Source organism: Hordeum vulgare, chromosome 2H (assembly GCF_904849725.1).
Source record: "Hordeum vulgare subsp. vulgare chromosome 2H, MorexV3_pseudomolecules_assembly, whole genome shotgun sequence".
NCBI classification, from domain to species: Eukaryota; Viridiplantae; Streptophyta; class Magnoliopsida; order Poales; family Poaceae; genus Hordeum; species Hordeum vulgare.
In genome coordinates, this window is record NC_058519.1 from 494,894,162 (window position 1) to 494,909,987 (window position 15,826).

The window sequence follows — 15,826 nt, forward strand, 5'->3', positions numbered from 1 at the left end:
ACCTCCGATAAATTCTATGCTTGCAAGATGGAGGAGAACTCGTCTGCCAGTGAACATGTGCTCAAAATGTCTGGGTACACAAACCGTCTAGCTGAGCTGGGGATTGAACTCCCGCAAGAGGATATCACTGACAGAATTCTTCAATCACTGCCGCCAAGCTATAAACGCTTTGTGTTGAACTACAACATGCAAGGGATGAACAAGTCACCCGGCGAGTTGTTTGCGACGCTGAAAGTCGCAGAGTCTGAACTCCGTAAAGAACATCAAGTGTTGATGGTGAATAAGACCACTAGTTTCAAGAGAAACGGCAAAGGCAAGAAGGGCAAATCAAGAAGAGCGGCAAGCCTGTTGGCAATCCAATGAAGAAACCCAAAGCTGGACCTAAGCCTCAAACAGAGTGTTACTATTGCAAGGGTATGGGTCACTGGAAGCGCAATTGCCCCAAGTATCTGGCTGATAAGAAGGCGGCCAAAGAAAAATTAGGTATATTCGATATACATGTTATTGATGTGTACTTAACCGGCTCTCGTAGTAGTGCTTGGGTATTCGATACCGGTTCTGTTGCTCATATTTGCAACTCGAAACACGAACTGCAGAATAGACGAAGGCTGGCGAAAGATGAAGTGACGATGCGCGTAGGAAATGGTTCCAAGGTTGATGCAATCGCCGTCGGCACAGTTTCACTTCAGTTACCATCAGGATTAGTTATGAACTTGAATCATTGTTATTTAGTGTCTGCGTTGAGCATGAACATTTTATCTGGATCTTGTTTATTGCGAGACGGTTACTCTTTTAAGTCAGAGAATAATGGTTGTTCTATTTCTATGAGTAACATCTTTTATGGTCATGCACCCAATGTGAGAGGATTGTTCATATTGAATCTTGATAGCGATACACACATACATAACATTGAGACCAAAAGAGTTAGAGTTAACAATGATAGCGCCATATTTTTGTGGCACTGCCGCTTAGGTCATATTCGTGTAAAGCGCATGAGGAAACTCCATGTCGATGGACTTTTGCAGTCACTTGACTTTGATTCACTTGACACGTGTGAACCATGCCTCATGGGAAAGATGACTAAAACTCCGTTCTCCGGAACAATGGAGCGTGCAAGTGACTTGTTGGAAATCATACATACCGATGTGTGTGGTCCGATGAGCGTAGAGGCACGCGGCGGATATCGTTATTTTCTCGCCTTCACTGACGATTTGAGTAGATATGGTTATGTCTACTTAATGAAGCACAAGTCTGAAACATTTGAAAAGTTCAAGCAATTTCAGAGTGAAGTTGAAAATCATCGTAACTAGAAGATCAAATTCCTACGGTCTGATCGTGGGGGTGAATATCTGAGTCTCGAGTTTGGTGCTCACTTAAGACAATGTTGAATTGTTTCACAGTTGACACCGCCTGGAACACCACAGCGTAATGGTGTGTCCGAACATCGTAATCGTACTTTATTAGAGATGGTGCGATCTACGATGTCTCTTACCGATTTGCCGTTATCGTTTTGGGGTTATGCATTAGAGACAGCTGCATTCACTTTAAATAGGGCACCATCAAAATCCGTTGAGACGACACCATACGAACTGTGGTATGGAAAAAGGCCAAAGTAGTCGTTTCTTAAAGTTTGGGGATGTGATGCTTATGTCAAAAAGCTTCAGCCTGAAAAGCTGGAACCCAAAGCGGAAAAGTGCATCTTCGTAGGTTACCCAAAAGAGACAGTTGGGTACACCTTCTATCTCAAATCCGAGGGCAAAGTGTTTGTTGCTAAAAACGGAGCTTTTCTCGAGAAGGAGTTTCTCTCGAGAGAATTGAGTGGGAGGAAGATAGAACTTGATGAGGTTGTCGAACCTCTCATCCCTCTGGATGGTGGCGCAGGGCAAGGGGAAACCTCTGTCGTTGCAACGTCGGTTGAGGAGGAAGTTAATGATGATGATCATGAAACTTCGGTTCAAGTTTCTGTCGAACCACGCAGGTCGACGAGACCACGTGCTGCTCCAGATTGGTACGGTAATCCCGTCTTATCAATCATGTTGTTGGACAACAACAAACCTGCAAATTACGAAGAAGCAATGGTGGGCCCAGATTCCAACAAATGGCTAGAAGCCATGAAGTACGAGATAGGATCCATGTATGAGAACAAAGTGTGGACTCTGGAAGTACTATTTGAGGGCCGCAAGGCTATTCAGAACAAATGGATCTTTAAGAGGAAGACGGACGCTGACGGCAATGTAACCGTTTATAAAGCTCGACTTGTGGCAAAGGGTTTTTCACAAGTTCAAGGAGTTGACTACGATGAGACATTCTCACCCGTAGCGATGCTTAAGTCCGTCAGAATCATGTTAGCAATAGCTGCATTTTTCGATTATGAAATCTGGCAGATGGAAGTCAAAACGGCGTTCCTTAACGGTTTCCTTAAAGAAGAGTTGTATATGATGCAACCCGAAGGTTTTTCGATCCTAAGAATGCTAACAAGGTGTGCAAGCTCCAGCGATCCATTTATGGACTGGTGCAAGCATCTCAGAGTTGGAACAAACGCTTTGATGAGGTGATCAAAGCATTTGGGTTTATACAAGTGGTTGGAGAATCTTGTCTTTACAAGAAAGTGAGTGGGAGCTCTGTGGCGTTTCTAATATTATATGTGGATGACATATTGGTGACTGGAAAAAACGTAGAGTTTTTGGAGAGCATAAAGGATTACTTGAATAAAAGTTTCTCTATGAAGGACCTAGGAGAAGCTCCTTACATTCTAGGCATTAAGATCTACAGGGATAGATCAAATCGCCTGATAGGACTTTCACAAAGCACATACCTTGATAAAGTTTTGAAGAGGTTCAAAATGGAACAGTCCAAGAAAGGGTTCTTGCCAGTTTTACAAGGTACGAGATTGAGTAAGACTCAGTGCCCAGCAACTGATGAGGATTGAGAGCATATGCGCACCGTACCCTATGCTTCAGCCATAGGTTCTATCATGTACGCAATGCTGTGCACTAGACCGGACGTTAGCCTGGCCATAAGTATGGCAGGTAGGTTCCAGAGTAATCCAGGAGTGGATCACTGGACGGCGGTCAAGAATATTCTGAAGTACCTGAAAAGGACTAAGGAGATGTTTCTCGTGTATGGAGGTGACGAAGAGCTCGCCGTAAAAGGTTACGTCGATGCAAGCTTTGACACAGATCCGGACGACTCTAAGTCACAAACCCGGATACGTATTTATTCTTAATGGGGGTGCGGTAAGCTGGTGCAGTTCCAAGCAAAGCGTCGTAGCAGATTCTACATGTGAAGCGGAGTACATGGCTGCCTCGGAGGCAGCTAAGGAGGGTGTCTGGATGAAGCAGTTCATGACGGATCTTGCAGTGGTGCCAAGTGCACTGAATCCAATAACCTTGTTCTGTGACAACACGGGTGCCATTGCCTTAGCAAAGGAACCACGGTTTCACAAGAAGTCCAGACACATCAAACGACGTTTCAACCTCATCCGCGACTACGTCGAAGGGGAGGACATAAATATATGCAAAGTGCACACGGATCTGAATGTAGCAGACCCGCTGACTAAACCTCTTCCACGGGCAAAGCATGATCAACACCAGAACTGTATGGGTGTTAGATTTATTACAATGTAATTCGCATGATGATGTGAGGGCTAGATTATTGACTCTAGTGCAAGTGGGAGATTGTTGGAATTATGCCCTAGAGGCAATAATAAATATAGTTATTATTATAATTCCTGTATCAAGATAATCATTTATTATCCATGCTATAATTGTATTGAATGAAGACTCATTTACATGTGTGGATACATAGACAAAACACTGTCCCTAGCAAGCCTCTAGTTGGCTAGCCAATTGATCAAAAATAGTCAGTGTCTTCTGATTATGAACAAGGTGTTGTTGCTTGATAACTGGATCACGTCATTAGGAGAATCACGTGATGGACTAGACCCAAACTAATAGACGTAGCATGTTGATCGTGTCATTTTGTTGCTACTGTTTTCTGCGTGTCAAGTATTTGTTCCTATGACCATGAGATCATATAACTCACTAACACCGGAGGAATACTTTGTGTGTATCAAACGTCGCAACGTAACTCGGTGACTATAAAGATGCCCTACAGGTATCTCCGAAGGTGTTCGTTGAGTTAGTATAGATCAAGACTGGGATTTGTCACTCCGTGTGACGGAGAGGTATCTCGGGGCCCACTCGGTAATACAACATCACACACAAGCCTTGCAAGCAATGTGACTTAGTGTAAGTTGCGGGATCTTGTATTACGGAACGAGTAAAGAGACTTGCCGGTAAACGAGATTGAAATAGGTATGCGGATACTGACGATCGAATCTCGGGCAAGTAACATACTGAAGGACAAAGGGAATGACATACGGGATTATATGAATCCTTGGCACTGAGGTTCAAACGATAAGATCTTCGTAGAATATGTAGGATCCAATATGGGCATCCAGGTCCCGCTATTGGATATTGACCGAGGAGTCTCTCGGGTCATGTCTACATAGTTCTCGAACCCGCAGGGTCTGCACACTTAAGGTTCGACGTTGTTTTATGCGTATTTGAGTTATATGGTTGGTTACCGAATGTTGTTCGGAGACCTTCCCCCATTGGCTCGGCGGAAACCCTTAGGGGTCCTTGGACCCCAAGGCAAGGCTCAGCCTCTTACCCCTATATATATGGATGTTTTAGGGCTGATTTGAGACGACTTTTCCACGGCAGCCGGACCACATACCTCCACGGTTTTTCCTCTAGATCGCGTTTCTGCGGAGCTCGGGTGGAGCCCTGCTGAGACAAGATCATCACCAACCTCCGGAGCGCCGTCACGCTGCCGGAGAAGTCTTCTACCTCTCCGTATCTCTTGCTGGATCAAGAAGGCCGAGATCATCGTCGAGCGGTATGTGTGCTGAACGCGGAGGTGCCGTCCGTTCGGCACTAGATCGTGGGACTGATCGCGGGACGGTTCATGGGGCGGATCGAGGGACGTGAGGACATTCCACTACATCAACCGCGTTCACTAATGCTTCTGCTGTACGATCTACAAGGGTACGTAGATCACACATCCCCTCTCGTAGATGGAAATCACCATGATAGGTCTTAGTGCGCGTAGGAAAATTTTTGTTTCCCATGCGACGTTCCCCAACACTGGGTGCACTGAGTTAGTAGGTTAGTCCAAATATGTTGAAAATGGTATGAAAGTGTACAAAACACATAGCAATATCACCCAAAGCTTGCATGGAGCAAGCAGAAATTGTAGATACGTTTGGGACGTATCAACATCCCCAAGCTTAATTCCTGCTCGTCCTCGAGTAGGTAAATAATAACAAAAATAACTTATGTGGGTGACATGCTAACACACTTATAATAACTTCAAAGTAAAGCAAGTAAGATATGCAATTAAAGTCAATGCAATAACAAGCAAGAATCTATATCTAGTATTGAAATTAGCAAAGTAAGAACATAAAGGTGCAAGAGCTCTCGCTGTCTGTGACTCGAATGTCTCCAAATGGTTTTTGCGTGAAAGAAGTGGGAGATGGGCTTAGATGATAAAAAACACTATATAGTTTAATTGAGAACTCAATCTACTAAAATTTCACACTTGGTCTCCTTCGGAATCTTATTTTGACTCATCCCCAGACCACTAGTCAGGCACAAGTCAAAATGATCCTCTCCCTTTCGACTTTGAGCACTCATGCAATGAATGAGCACGAGCAAGATATATTGGCACTTAGGATGGCAAAGAGAATAATGATGGGGAAGGAAGACAAAAAAGGTGTGAAAGGGTCACATCAATGAGGTCAATCAAAGGCGAGAGAAAGCCAAATGATAGATATGATGTGAGGAGTAGGGATTGCCAAGCAACGGATGCACATATGAGCTAAGGTAAGCTCGCCAATGGAACTAGTGGGGGTGCATCTAACTTGCTTGCTCATGAAGACCTAGAGCTCATTTGAGGAGGCGCATCATTGGAATATACAAGCCAAGTTCTATAGTGGAAGGGTCCCCACATAGTTATGCATGAATTATAATCTCTATGGAGTACAAATCTAAGAATGGAGTATGAGTGTGGATCTTTCAAAAGGAATAGTAGTGCTGCCCCTTCTCTCTTTTTTTTTTCTTTTTTGTGTGTGGCCTTTTTGACTCTTTCTATTTATCTCTCATTTGTCCTCTTTGGTATCTTTTCATGTGTCCTCCTTTGGGATCTTTTCCTCACTTAAGGGCAACACTCTATATTTTACAAGAAGTAAAAAGAAGTTCTTCACACTTTATAAGAAGTACTCAACATAAAGATAAATGAAAACGATCATGATGTATGCAAATGTATGCCTCTACCAGTGTAGCAGGATATGCAATGATAATAGCGCCCATGTAGCAATAATAAGGGCAAAGCCCAACTAGCATGTGGCTCCTCGATCAAGCAAAATAATGTATGACATGAAGATCAAGTCATGAGATGGTGGATGTTGCACGGCAATGTATCTCGGAAAGGCTATGGAAATGCCTTAATAGGTAGGTATGGTGGCTGTTTTGAGGAAGGATATAATGAAGCTTATGATGACAGAGCGTATCATGCCAAGGGTTTGGATGCACTGGCGAAGTATACACCAACTCTCAAGATGAGAAAGGGAAATGCACGGTACCGAAGAGGCTAGCAAAATATGGATGGTGGAACTGCCAACAATCAAATACTCGCATTAGTCCGAAGAACTGTAGCGACCCGACTCAAGACGAGTCAAGCCTCTGTGTTTCTGTGCCATCCCTGGATCAGTATGCTGGCACACACAGTACATCAATGTATATATCAAAGTGCAATCACATGTAAATAGCGTAAAAGTGATATATACCTTAAATATTTCAGCGGAAGCAGTCAAGGGAGTGGAGTCCCAATAAACACCAACGGCAAGTTGAGTGTAGACCGTAACCCTGAATCCTACTCTTACTCGTCGAAGAAAAATATCTGCAACATAAGACGTTCAGCCGTGTAGGTCAGCATATTGAATATGCCGGCAAGTCACATAAGAGAGGGGTGAAAAGTAATCATCTATACTATATGCATATATGGTAGGTGGGGCTATAAGTTTTTAGCGAAAAGCAAGTTTTCTCCTACATCAAGAGAGGGGCTAAAAGAAAAATATTACTACATTGTTGGTTGTTAACGAGATGGTTCCGCCAACCAATTCTCGTACCCGAGTTGTCAATAATTACCCTCATCAAATATATTTAATGGTGTTGAGAAATCCAGATAACTTCAGTTCCTTTGGCTCAAGTTGTCCATGACCGTGGACACGGCTAATCGATTAGGTTTGAGTACTCTGCAGAGTTTTGCACACGTTCCCCACAAGATTTGATCGCCTCCATGTATGTCCTCACACTTCATGGGGCTTGAAGACCGGATGATCAAAACATGGTCTTTCAACGGGTCCCTCTGAATCCCTGTCGGTGCCCATCCATTCCTACCATTCATCTACATCTGCTAGCACCGCCTGTCCAGAGTCGCCGCGTTGTCCAACCAAGCCAGAGCCCATAATGACTTGTGGCTGTGCAGGTAAGCCTTGGGTCTTGAAAATATCCGTCCGTCTCTTTGATCCTGGGTGAAGCTTTCCGCAGGATGTCATGGCCGTCCCCAGCATCCCGGGCATCCACTGGGTTCTCTAGGGAGCCGATCAACCGTCCTTCACCTAGTGTTGCATTGCGTCCGAGGTCTTGAATGTCTTGTCTTAACCGGTCTTGATTATTTAATCAACCTCGCATCACTCGTGGTATGCACTCAACCGAAATCCCGTCTACTCAAGCATAGCAATATGAAATTTGTCGTCCCGGGGCCAAGTATCGGGGTTGTTGTGTGCCTACCACATGATACTACAATCTATACTAAAATTTCCAAGTACCTAAGCACCATGCAATTGGGCATAGGATGGTAGAACTACGATGCATAAAACATAGGTGATAGTATGATCAAAGTGACTTGCCTGGTATTACTTGATGAAGATAGCCGCTCTCATAATCCTGATAATTCTACTCGCCACACTCTGAGCAATCTATCGTAAAAAAATAGCATTCAATAAACATTCATGCCAAAGAGGAAGAACCAAGAGAACATAAGTACAAAGCATGTCTTTGTGCAAAATAACAACGTACTAAGGTTTTGTAAAGTGAAGGTGCATGAATGAGATCAAAAGAGTTAATGGACGAGGAATCATTGCTATATAAGCTCGACTTGCATACACTATGGGAGATGATCAAAATATTGGGAGAACAACATGAATGTTGTTTGACAAATAGTATAAGACATAAGAATTTATTTGTAGAAAGAATTTCTTGAAATGGAGCACTACAACGCAAGCTATAGCGAATTGAAGTATGAATTGAATTTGCATTCAAAGGGTCAAGAGAAGTTGAACTGAAGTACGATGGTTACAGACAAAAAATATATATGACATGAGTGTTTAAGGGTAAAAGAAATCAATTGAAAAGGTGGTACGATTTGCAAGATAAGATCAAATGAATGTTCGAATACAAATTTGAATCGCTCAAATTTGTAAGGTTCAAAGGTCGAAACTAATGATGCTACTGGATATACGAGATCAATATGAGCGTGTAGAAAAAGAATTACTACATTTGAAATAGCGGATCAAAAGATACAAATACTTCAATATAACATTGAATCGGCTTAGAACGATGTGAACACTTTTGGGCACTAATAGATAAATCTGATTTGATCAAAATTATAAGTTGAAAAGTTAAAACTAATGATACAAACGGGAAGATTACTTTGATACGAATCCGACGCAATTGAATTCATCTAAAACGGAGCTACGAAAAAGATATGATCAAAAGAAGTTTGCATACGAATATGAACAAATTTCGAAATTTGAAAATTTCAAAAAGTTGATATGATAGGTTCACAGGATAGGTGGGATCAAGACGAAACTCTAGGCGTTGGTTTCATCTAATTCGGATAAGTGAGTATAAAGTTATGGCTATTTAAAAAATCAGGGCCAAGCTGTTTTACGGAAGAAAGTGCTATGTCTAAAGGAATTCTAGTACTAATGTGTAAATACGAAGACTAAATAATATATCTAATTACTCTACCGTATACTAGTGTAGGAATACTAGTCTAGAAATAATAAACTACGGGAGTATATAAAAAAATACGAAGATAAATACCTTTAGAATGCAGAGTAAGAATTAATTCCAATGAGGAGACAACTTCGAGAAATCCCGCCGAAGAGAAAAGAATATTTTTATTTAATAAATCTAGTTAAAACAAAAGATTGATTTAACTTGAAATAGATGATTTTTGGATGCTCCTATGGATCTATATTTATAGGTGGAAGGGAGGTCTAATGGTCCATAGGTAGGCGATGTGGGACTAAATATATACGTAATGTAGGGAAACTAGAAAAAAGAAGTAAAAAGGTGCCTCATGGGCCAAAGGAATCGGCCGGCCGCGCAGACGGCGCACGCACACGTGCTGGCTGGATCATGAGCCTTTTTTTCTAATTTGTTTTTTTTTCGAACGAACAAATTTTTTTTAAACAAAGAAGAAAAACGTATAAATGAAAAAGAAAGAACATTTTATATAGACATATTATATATCAAAATTTTCAGAATAAAATTTTCTAAAACATGAACATATTTTGAAAACCAAATAAAATACTTTTTAAAAATATATATTTTTTTGCAATAACTTTAAAATGAAAAGGAATTTGAATTTCAAATAAATTGCAAATACTTAAAATTTGAATCAAGACATTGTCTCTGATTTTGGAGTGTCATTTTGCTCCTCTCGTTTGATTTTTTTTAATTAAATGGTTTTAAAAATATTCAAACTCAAAATTGAAAAGGGATTCAAAATAGATAATTTTGGGAAAGTCATTTTATTCCCTCTCATTTTTTTGAGAAGTTTCAAATTCCACTCAAGTTTCAATCACTCAAACAAACAAACAATCAATCTAATAATTATATTAACATTCCAAAATTTATAATTTTGGGATGTTACAAACTACCACACTTAAAATGAATCTCGTCCTCGAGATTCGAAGAGGCTAGAAAGAAAAGGTTATGGTTTGGGGGGTCTTCTAACAAATATAGTCTCCTGCAAAGTGGGGTGCTACCACACTTAAAATGAGAGTTACCGGTCCCTCAAATTATTAACAATCCTTTGGGATCTTGGCATCTGACTCCTCACATTCTTCATGGTAACTACTTTGGTGAAGCTCTTCCATTGTATTCATAATGTTTCCATCAAAATTGAGGGTTCTTCTATTGATATAAGCTTCTTTCGTCACTGGGTCTTCTTAACTGACAGGTCTCGTGATCATTCTAAATAACTTATCGATGATTCTCATGGTGGCCTATCATTTATGGTTATCCTGCAGTGAAATGGGTCTTGGGTTCATCCTCACCTTAAAAAAAATTCCTACGCGTGACAACAAGTGCCATGTACATGGGCTTTCATTATACCATTCTAAGGCTTAAAAAAGGCTTCAAAGAACGTCGTCTCTCACTGTGGGTAACTCTCTCAGATTTACCTTTCCAAATAGCAAGAGAATGATAAGAGTAAGTCATCATGGTGGCCAAGCCATATCGCACTGAAATCATTACCTTGTATAAGGTTTAGTGAATCTCGTATACTAACACTTGGACATCCTCACAAGCGTTGCAGAGTTTCTCTTGTCCACGAACGAAGTTCGGATAAACCATTGGTTCTGCAAGCTGAACAAAACATCTATCGTTTCTTCACCACTCTCAAGTTGTCGTATGTTCCTAAGAAAACGTTTGCTGATACAAGTTTCCTTCTCCAAAAAGATAGTACTTGATCCTTGTTAGTCCCGGGGTCTGTGGGTTTCAGGCATACTTGGGGTAAATGTGACACGCCCCTGGGTAGTGGGTGGTTCCTTCACACAAGAAACAAGTCACCTGACTAGTTGGGCATTCCTCAGCTGGGTGATTTTCTTCACAATTAGTGCATCCATCCTTGTGTTCCTCCTGGGTGTGTCCTATTTCTCCACAGATCTTGCATGCACAAGTCTTCTTCTTCGGATTATCATACCACCTCTGAATAAGACGGGATCTTAACAAGGTCTTCTTGAATTCGTCCCAACTTTCTGCTACCCTAAATCCTTGTATGGCGTGGTGCATTTTCCACCAGATTGCAACACTTTGTGTAAAGTACTGAAGAGCGTGTTCCACTTCATACTTCCTTGAGATCAAGTTACTCCCGAAGTGGTTCTCCATGTTATGAATCCATATTTCAGCCTCCAGTTGGGTCATTGGTCCAGAGACTACAAGTGCAGCTTCATACTCCATCTGGTAGGGTTGAGGTTTTGGGGATGAGACGGGTAAGAGAGGGAGGTACACACAACACAGACAATATTTTTGAGAATAGGTTTTAGTTGTGGCCGTCGGAAAAACACACACCAATGACGGCTCGCAAATCATCGTATCTAACGTGGGTACATAAAAGGGGATTGGACTTCTAATGGTCATATAAATATTCGAACGCTTCAGGGTCTTCGAATTCTTCAGGTCTTGAGAGTCTTCAATTGGCGCAGCTTCAGTGCTTCAAATGCATGATGAAATCCTCTTTACTTTGAAGTAGAACTTCGTTGATTCTTCATGAGGTCAAAGGGGAAAGGGCATTGTCTAACTATTTGAGGTGAGAGGGAACATTCGATGAAATCAGAAGAGATGAGAAGTAAAAGGTGTTGTTGAAAATAAATTTTTTGAGAGATCCTTTCCTAAGAAATTTCCAGTTTCTAGGGTCACGTCCTACAGTCAACATGTGCTCTGATACCATTTCTGTAGCGACCCGACTCAAGACGAGTCAAGCCTCTGTGTTTCTGTGCCATCCCTGGATCAGTATGCTGGCACACACAGTACATCAATGTATATATCAAAGTGCAATCACATGTAAATAGCATAAAAGTGATATATACCTTATATATTTCAGCGGAAGCAGTCAAGGGAGTGGAGTCCCAATAAACACCAACGGCAAGTTGAGTGTAGACCGTAACCCTGAATCATACTATTACTCGTCGAAGAAAAATATCTGCAACATAAGACGTTGCGGCCGTGTAGGTCAGCATATTGAATATGCCGGCAAGTCACATAAGAGAGGGGTGAAAAGTAATCATGTATACTATATGCATATATGGTAGGTGGGGCTATAAGTTTTTTAGCGAAAAGCAAGTTTTCTCCTACATCAAGAGAGGGGCTAAAAGAAAAATATTACTACATTGTTGGTTGTTAACGAGATGGTTCCGCCAACCAGTTCTCGTACCCGAGTTGTCAATAATTACCCTCATCAAATATATTTAATGGTGTTGAGAAATCCAGATAACTTCAGTTCCTTTGGCTCAAGTTGTCCATGACCGTGGACACGGCTAATCGATTAGGTTTGAGTACTCTGCAGAGTTTTGCACACGTTCCCCACAAGATTTGATCGCCTCCATGTATGTCCTCACACTTCATGGGGCTTGAAGACCGGATGATCAAAACATGGTCTTTCAACGGGTCCCTCTGAATCCCTGTCGGTGCCCATCCATTCCTACCATTCATCTACATCTGCTAGCACCGCTTGTCCAGAGTCGCCGCGTTGTCCAACCAAGCCAGAGCCCATAATGACTTGTGGCTGTGCAGGTAAGCCTTGGGTCTTGAAAATATCCGTCCGTCTCTCTGAGCCTGGGTGAAGCTTTCCGCAGGATGTCATGGCCGTCCCCAGCATCCCGGGCATCCACTGGGTTCTCTAGGGAGCCGATCAACCGTCCTTCACCCAGTGTTGCATTGCGTCTGAGGTCTTGAAAGTCTTGTCTTAACCGGTCTTGATTATTTAATCAACCTCGCATCACTCGTGGTATGCACTCAACCGAAATCCCGTCTACTCAAGCATAGCAATATGAAATTTGTCGTCCCGGGGCCAAGTATCGGGGTTGTTGTGTGCCTACCACATGATACTACAATCTATACTAAAATTTCCAAGTACCTAAGCACCATGCAATTGGGCATAGGATGGTAGAACTACGATGCATAAAACATAGGTGATAGTATGATCAAAGTGACTTGCCTGGTATTACTTGATGAAGATCATCGCTCTCATAATCCTGATAATTCTACTCGCCACACTCCGAGAATCTATCGTAAACAAATAGCATTCAATAAACATTCATGCCAAAGAGGAAGAACCAAGAGAACATAAGTACAAAGCATGTCTTGGTGGAAAATAACAACGTACTGAGGTTTTTTAAAGTGAAGGTGCATGAATGAGATCAGAAGAGTTAATGGACGAGGAATCATTGCTATATAAGCTCGACTTGCATACACTATGGGAGATGATCAAAATATTGAGAGAACAACATGAATGTTGTTTGACAAATAGTATAAGACATAAGAATTTATTTGTAGAAAGAATTTCTTGAAATGGAGCACTACAACGCAAGCTATAGCGAATTGAAGTATGAATTGAATTTGCATTCAAAGGGTCAAGAGAAGTTGAACTGAAGTACGATGGTTACGTACAAAAAATATATATGACATGAGTGTTTAAGGGTAAAAGATATCCATTGAAAAGGTGGTACGATTTGCAAGATAAGATCAAATGAATGTTCGAATACAAATTTGAATCGCTCAAATTTGTAAGGTTCAAAGGTCAAAACTAATGATGCTACTGGATATAGGAGATCAATATGAGCGTGTAGAAAAAAGAATTACTAGATTTGAAATAGCGGATCAAAAGATACAAATACTTCAATATAACATTGAATCGGCTTAGAACGATGTGAACACTTTTGGGCACTAATAGATAAATCTGATTTGATCAAAATTATAAGTTGAAAAGTTAAACCTAATGATACAAACGGGAAGATTACTTTGATACGAATCCGACGCAATTGAATTCATCTAAAACGGAGGTACCGATAAAAATATATGATCAAAAGAAGTTTGAATATGAATATGAACAAATTTCGAAATTTGAAAATTTCAAAAAGTTAATATGATAGGTTCACAGCATAGGTGGGATCAAGACTAAACTCTAGGCGTTGGTTTCATCTAATTCGGATAAGCGAGTAAAAAGTTAAGGCTATTTAAAAAATCAGGGCCAAGCTGTTTTACGGAAGAAAAGTGCTATGTCTAAAGGAATTCTAGTACTAATGTGTAAATACGAAGACTAAATAATATATCTAATTACTCTACCGTATACTAGTGTAGGAATAGTAGTCTAGAAATAATAAACTACTGGAGTATATAAAAAAATACGAAGAGAAATACCTTTAGAATGCAGAGTAAGAATTAATCCAATGAGGAGACAACTTCGAGAAATCCCGCCGAAGAGAAAAGAATATTTTTATTTAATAAATCTAGTTAAAACAAAAGATTGATTTGACCCGAAATAGATGATTTTTGGATGCTCCTATGGATCTATATTTATAGGTGGAAGGGAGGTCTAATGATCCATCGGTAGGCGATGTGGGACTAAATATATACGTAATGTAGGGAAACTAGAAAAAAGAAGTAAAAAGGTGCCTCATGGGCCAAAGGGATCGGCAGGCCGCGCACACGGCGCACGCACACGTGCTGGCTAGATCATGAGCCTTTTTTTTCAAATTTGTTTTTTTTTCGAACGAACAATTTTTTTTTAAACAAAGAAGAAAAACGTATAAATGAAAAAGAAAGAACATTTTATATAGACATATTATATATCAAAATTTTCAGAATAAAATTTTGTAAAACATGAACATATTTTCAAAACCAAATAAAATACTTTTTAAATTTTTTTTTTGCAATAACTTTAAAATGAAAAGGAATTTTCAAATAAATTGCAAATACTTAAAATTTGAATCAAGACATTGTCTCTGATTTTGGAGTGTCATTTTCCTCCTCTCGTTTGATTTTTTTTAATTAAAGGGTTTTGAAAATGTTGAAACTCAAAATTGAAAAGGGATTCAAAATAGAAAATTTGGGAAAGTCATTTTATTCTCTCTAATTTTTTTGAGAAGTTTCAAATTCCACTCAAGTTTCAATCACTCAAACAAACAATCAATCAATCTAATAATTATATTAACATTCCAAAATTTATAATTTTGGGAATTTACAAGAACTCATGCACTTATTATTGGTAACTCTCTATCTAGTCAGGAGATTCACAAAGAGACAAGTACCCCAAGGAGGAGTGTTTGTGGGTTTGGTTATCTTTGCGCGTCCTCGACCCATGATAACATGAGGGTACTCTATATATTCCAACCCCTCCAGAGATTAGCGATCCATCTAGTAGCTAGAGTTCTCAACTATTTTTTTTAGTTTTCAAAATACACACGGATTTCCCAAAATACGACACCTATCACTAATAGGCTCAAGCTCTTGACACCAAAAGTCCAAACATTACACAAATCAATACCTCAAAACTATTGCAAATTACTACTATACTTAAATAGCAACCTCAGTTACCTACTCATGCAAGACACACTACTCAGTGCAACCAGCCAACTCTCTAAAGAAGATAAACATGATAACTCAAGAGAGTTCCAAAATCATCCTAAATGAAAGCTCTTTAAAAGACAAAGCATGAAAACTAAGAGCTAAACTTGATAGCAGCTATGAAAAGATAAAGAACACACAAAAAGATAAGCATGAAAACCTATGTTGTGTTCTAATGTCGAGTGGAGCATGTTTCTCTCCCAAAGAAAGAAGGCTAGGGTCCAACTTGTTATGGTCAGCAAGAAAAACTGAAACAAACCAAAAAGTAAAGAGCGAGACGCTCCAAGCATAGCACATTACATATGAAGTGACAAAAATATAGCATGGAGAAGGACAAACTGATG